The sequence below is a fragment of the Aegilops tauschii genome, chromosome 7 (assembly GCF_002575655.3).
Source record: "Aegilops tauschii subsp. strangulata cultivar AL8/78 chromosome 7, Aet v6.0, whole genome shotgun sequence".
Classification (NCBI taxonomy): domain Eukaryota; kingdom Viridiplantae; phylum Streptophyta; class Magnoliopsida; order Poales; family Poaceae; genus Aegilops; species Aegilops tauschii.
This window is the reverse complement of record NC_053041.3, coordinates 95,999,355-96,005,416: the sequence shown is the minus strand read 5'-3', so window position 1 is coordinate 96,005,416 and position 6,062 is coordinate 95,999,355.

Genomic DNA, 6,062 nt, shown 5'->3' with positions numbered 1-6,062 from the left:
GAACCGGATCACATCATTAGAGAATGATGTGATGGACAAGACCCATCCGTTAGCTTAGCATTATGATCGTTGAGTTTTATTGTTGTTGCTTTCTTCATGACTTATACATGTTCCTCTAACTATGAGATTATGCAACCCCCGAATACCGGAGGAACACCTTGTGTGGTATCAAACATCACAACGTAACTGAGTGATTATAAAGATGCTCTATAGGTGTCTCCAAAGGTGTTTGTTGGGTTGGCATAGATCGAGATTAGGATTTGTCACTCCGTGTATCGGAGAGGTATCTCTGGGCCCTCTCGGTAATGCACATCACTATAAGCCTTACAAGTAATGTGACTAATTAGTTATTTGCGGGATGATGCATTACGGAACGAGTAAAGAGACTTGCCGGTAACAAGATTGAACTAGGTATGATGATACCGACGATCGAATCTTGGGCAAGTAACATACCGATGACAAAGGGAACAGGGTATGTTGTTATGCGGTTTGACCGATAAAGATCTTCGTAGAATATGTAGGAGCCAATATGAGCATCCAGGTTCCGCTATTGGTTATTGACCGGAGATGTATCTCGGTCATGTCTACATAGTTCTTGAACCCGTAGGGTCCGCACGCTTAACGTTCGATGACGATTTGTATTATGAGTTATGTGATTTGATGTACCGAAGGTTGTTCGGAGTCCCGGATGAGATCTCGGACAATACGAGGAGTCTCGAAATGGTCGAGACGTAAAGATCGATATATTGGAAGGCTATATTCGGACATCGGAAAGGTTCCGAGTGATTCGGGTATTTTTTGGAGTACCAGAGAGTTACGAGAATTTGCCGGGGGAAGTAGTGGGCCTTAATGGGCCATACGGGAAAGGATAGAAGGGCCTCAAGGGGTGGCCGCGCGCCCCCCTCCCCCCATGGCAAGTCCGAATTGGACTAGGGAGGGGGCAGCGCCCCCCTCTCTTTCCTTCTCCCTCTCCTACTCCTTCCCTCTCTCCCCTCTTGGAAAAGGAAGGGGACTCCAACTAGGATTGGGAATCCTAGTTGGACTGCCCCTATAGGCGCGCCCCTCCTAGGCCGGCCTCCTCTTCCTCCCTCCTTTATATACGTGGCCAGGGGGCACCCCAATAACACCAGTTGTCTTAACCATGTGCGGTGCCCCCTCCACAGATTTCCACCTCGGTCATATCGTTGCTTAGGCGAAGCCCTGCGTGGGTAACTTCATCAACACCGTCATCACGCTGTCGTGCTGATGAAACTCTCCCTCGACCTCAGCTGGATCTAGAGTTCGTGGGACGTCACCGAGCTGAACGTGTGCAGATCGCGGAGGTGCCGTACCTTCGGTGCTAGGATCGGTCGGATCGTGAATACGTAAGACTACATCAACCGCGTTGTCATAACGCTTCCGCTTACGGTCTACGAGGGTACGTGGACACACTCTCCCCGCTCGTTGCTATGCTTCTCCTAGATAGATCTTGCGTGTTCCCCAACACGCCTCTACTACGACACGTGACCTTCCTTACACGGCCACGGTTCATCGTTGCAGCCTGTAGGCAGACCGATCGACCAGTATGTACATACACGTTCGCGACCAGAATGACAACGCTACGTACGCTTCGACCAGGTGGGTCCCGACTGTCAGGCACTTCCTTGCATGCGAAGATGTAGCTGGTGGGTCCCAGCAGTCAGGGGGCGAATCATTTTTTTGCCCGTAATATGGACGCACTTCCTTGCGTGCGAATATGTAGCTGGTGGGTCCCAGCAGTCAGGGGGAAACATTTGTTCGCGAAATACGGTGGCTCATCTGGTGGGTCCCTGCTGTTAGGTGGAGGAATCATCATTTTCCGCGTAATAAGGAGGCACTTCCTTGCTGTGGCCGTGGACCCAGCTGTCAGCCTCTCCACATACAGTACTCTTCCGATGGAAGTCGTTCCTCGACCACGTTGACCACGCCGCACCGAGAGCACCAGGGCGGTGGACGACGGCGAAGCCTAGGAAGGGGACGACGCAGAGCCGGGGAAGACACGACAGTGGATGCCCACGCGGAGAGGAGTACGAGGGTTCACTGGTTCGGCTTCGGTGTGAGGCTGCCGTCGCCACAGGGCCTGCCCAGCGGTGGGAGTAGTAGGGGGCGGTGAGGCCTCCACGGTATCACAACCGGCCCCGGGAGGCAAGAGCACGCGGCACGACCGACGCTGGTTTGGGCGGCTGGAGCAAGAAGACCAGAGGTTGAAGAAGCACGACGACCGTTGGATGGACATCGTACGGTCACTACAGCTAGAATCGTTTATATTGACTAAGTTTACAAAGCCCTTGGTACGCGTCAACTTAGTAGGCCCACAGGTCAGCCTCCGAAACAGTGCGCCCCAGATGTCAGGGGGAGGAATCATTTTTTGGGCGGCTGAAGCTAGAATATCCGAAATTGAAGAAGAAGCACGACATCCGTTGGATGGACATCCAACGGCCACTGCTGCTAGAACCGTGTGTTGACTATAAGTTGACAAAGCCTTGCATACGCGTCAACTTACTTTTTTAGGAGACACGTCAACTTAGTGGGCCCACAAGTGTGTGGCAGAGAACTTATAGCCCATTTGCGATTGGTAAGAATATACAACCCATTTTTGAATTCTAATGGAATTTACTACAGCTCATTTACAGTTTGTTAAAAGTACAACCCATTTTCTAGCTAGGACAACGATTAATAATTTCAACCAACCGTTCAAAACAGAATTCAATAAAATTTCCCACATTTTGATGGGATCCGAAATATTTTTATCCTAAATTTTCTAGTCAGATTAAATACAATTTCAATATAAATTTGTATTACGTAAAAATCCAACGAAACATTGCGCGCGCAACAATTAATGAAATTAAAATTTTCAAAATCCAAAAATAATATTTTATAAACTAATTACGTGTTTGGTGCATTTTTTATAGTTACTGCCCAGTTTTTATAATTACATTTCATTTATTATTTCTTAAAGCCCATTTTTTTTGTTAAGCCTAATGCATCCCTCCTAGGAAAGATCTGCTGCCCAGCGGGGCGGAGAATAACAAGTTGACCTTGCCTGGATATTCCTTAAAAAAAAGTATAGCTGGGCTAGCCATTTTTAGCTTGAAAAAATAATAATATCTGTGCTAGATATCTAGCCTGGGCTAGATGGGCCACAGCCCGCCCAGTTAATACCCTGCTCTCCTCTGAACAACAACGAAAACATCGCTCAAGAAAAACTCTGCAGTGCTCACACCTCAAAAACACAAATACTGCTCGAGCTGCTTGGTCCCAGTTGTCGGCCACTCCTTGTGCAATTCTCTCGTTTATTGACTACTAGTAAGGTACACGTGCATTGCACGCATGAGATTTGGTAACCAAATTATGAATAAGTACCACACTATAGCATGTAAGCTTTGAGTCATATATGAATGATGTAGATGTTCGTTTAATTCTTATAGTTCATCTCATTCAAAACCAATTAGTTTTATAAAAGATCTATTTTAAGATTCATGGAATTGTGCATTGTAAAGCATAAAGTAAAAACAAAAAGTGACAATTCATTTAGAAAAGAAAATTTGGGCAATTAAGATATGGAAGATTTTAGAACAAAGGAGAAGTTTTGAGGTTTGTACATTATGCTTAAGTTCCACCCTGGAGTCTTCTAGATTATACATGTGGCAGAATCTGATGGAATATATATGATATCCAACGGCCAGTAGTGCTCGGATTTGCCATCTCTGTACCGTCGGATTGGCTTCATCCAACAACCAAATTTCAAAGTTATTCGCACACTATATAGGGGTACAGACATAGGTTGACAATGGTGTGGGACCGTGATGTCAGGAAACCAGGAGGAAGCAAAAAAAATTATTTATTGACTACATAGGTTGACAATGGTGTGGGACCGTGATGTCAGGAAACCAGGAGGAAGCAAAAAGAAATTATAGTTGTATGTAATAAGAGGCACTTGCGTACGTGTGGCTATGGCCCTGGTAGGTCCCCACTATCATCCTCTCCAAGTAAAGTCATCTCCTCATTCCTTATGTCCGTTGACCATGTTGACAACGCGAGACGGCGGCGCCACGATGAGCGCAACAACTCGAAGGACGACGGAGAGGGCCTCGCGGGCCCTACGGATGGTCTGATACAATGCCCACTGCTCATTCGGGAAGCCAGGATCATAGGGCCACATGTCCGCGACGGCATTGTCGTTCGCTTGTTCACCGGTGCTCGTTGAGGAGGCGGAGGTTGCAGCACAGGTCCTCCTGCGCTGGTAGCTCTTCCGCCATTAGGGCATCGAAGTGCGGCCGCACCTGCTCTATGGTGAACACGGCATGAACCGGCTTGGACAGTGGTGCCGGCTCCTGGTCGGAAGCTACGTCCATTGTCTGATTGTCGTCGCTCAGCTCGGCAAGCTCACTGGCGAGCCAGCATGTCCGGCCGCTGGACCAACCCGCTGCCAAGCACGAGTCTGACTGCCCTGGCCCACCCAGACTGCCTCCCTCGCCCGCGCGCGCTTTCCGCCTGAAACGGTCAGCGCCGCCCGCCCTGCTTCCCGGTGCAGGCGATTGCTCCGCCTTCAAACGACACAAGTTCCGTCCGTCCATCCGTCTACCGCCCACATTAATGATACGCGGTTGCCGAGGCGGCTACTCCGGCGCCACACGTCCATCCCTCCACTGCCCACCAGTGCTATATAAACTGATGCGCCGGCCATAGCCGCAGTCACCCGCCTCCGTTCCCTTTCTCCTGTCCACACCACTACTACCCACCATGGCTTCTTCGCGCTCCAGCGCTCTTCGGGACGGGCAGACGACGAACCACAAGGAGATGGCAGCCATTCTTGCCGACTGGCTGGCCGGCAGGCAGCCGGAGGACGACGACGTCCCAATGGAGAACATGGTAGTCGACGATCCGGCGCCAACCCCCTCCTCCACGCCATCCTCGCTGGTATATTGCACCATGACCATCGGCGAGGCCCGTGCCTAGTACATGGACACGGTGAGGCGGAAGCGTCAGGAGCAGTTCTGGGAGGTGCTGGCCAACGCCGCCTACAACCACCATCTCCTCCAGGAGCACCTACAGGCGGAGGAGCAGATCGCCGCAAAGCGGGCGGAGCAGGAGGCACTGCTTGACTCGTACCACTCCACCCGCGAGGGCCGCCTTGAGCGCTGGCGGTACCGCATGCGGGTGGCGGAGGCTGCGGCCGCCTACAAAGAGGGCGATGAAGCGGGCGAGGCGCTGTTTGGCGAGACCGAGGACGAGGCAGAGGAAAATGCCGGCTCCGACGAGTCCCCGTTCCGCTGGCGTCGACGAGGCCCTGCTCCGCCGAGGCCCCGCGGCGCCAAAACGAGGCAGAGGACACCGCCGGCTCCGCCGAGGCCCCGCCCCGCCGGCACCGAGGCGGAGGACCTCGCCGGCTTCTGCGAGACCCTGCTCCGCCGAGGCCCCGCGGCGCCAAAACGAGGCAGAGGACACCGCCGGCTCCGCCGAGGCCCCGCCCCGCCGGCACCGAGGCGGAGGACCTCGCCAGCTTCGGCGAGGCCCTACTCCGCCGAGGCCCAGCCCCGCCAACAACGAGGCAGAGGACATCGCCGGCTCAGCCGAGGCCCCACCCTGCCGGCAACGAGGGGAAGGATTTCCCCTGCTCTGCCGAGGCGCCGCCCCGCCGGCAACGAGATAGAGGACATCGCGGGCTCCGTCGAGGCCCCGCCCCGCTGCCAAGGAGGCCGCGCCACACAGAAAACGAGGAAGAGTAGAACACAGTAGGTCGCCGTCGCTCGGGTCCAAGTAAGGCCACCGCTGCTACCCTCCAGTTGAGGCCAAGCTAGGCGGGTTAACCATTGACGGCCGATTAGCTTCTTGGCGGCGACGTGGAGTCGGAGAGCTATGTTGGAGAAGGACGTTGCTTCAGTTACTTAACTACTGGTGCAGTTGGGTCACTGAGACATGGGCCCAACAGGCATTTGGGCCACATGTCAGTTACACAACTGCAGTTGCTGTTAAGTCACCGAAGCTCAGTCCACTGGAGAAGAAGCTTCTGTTCGGCTCAGCCGGACACAGGTGGGTTGCTT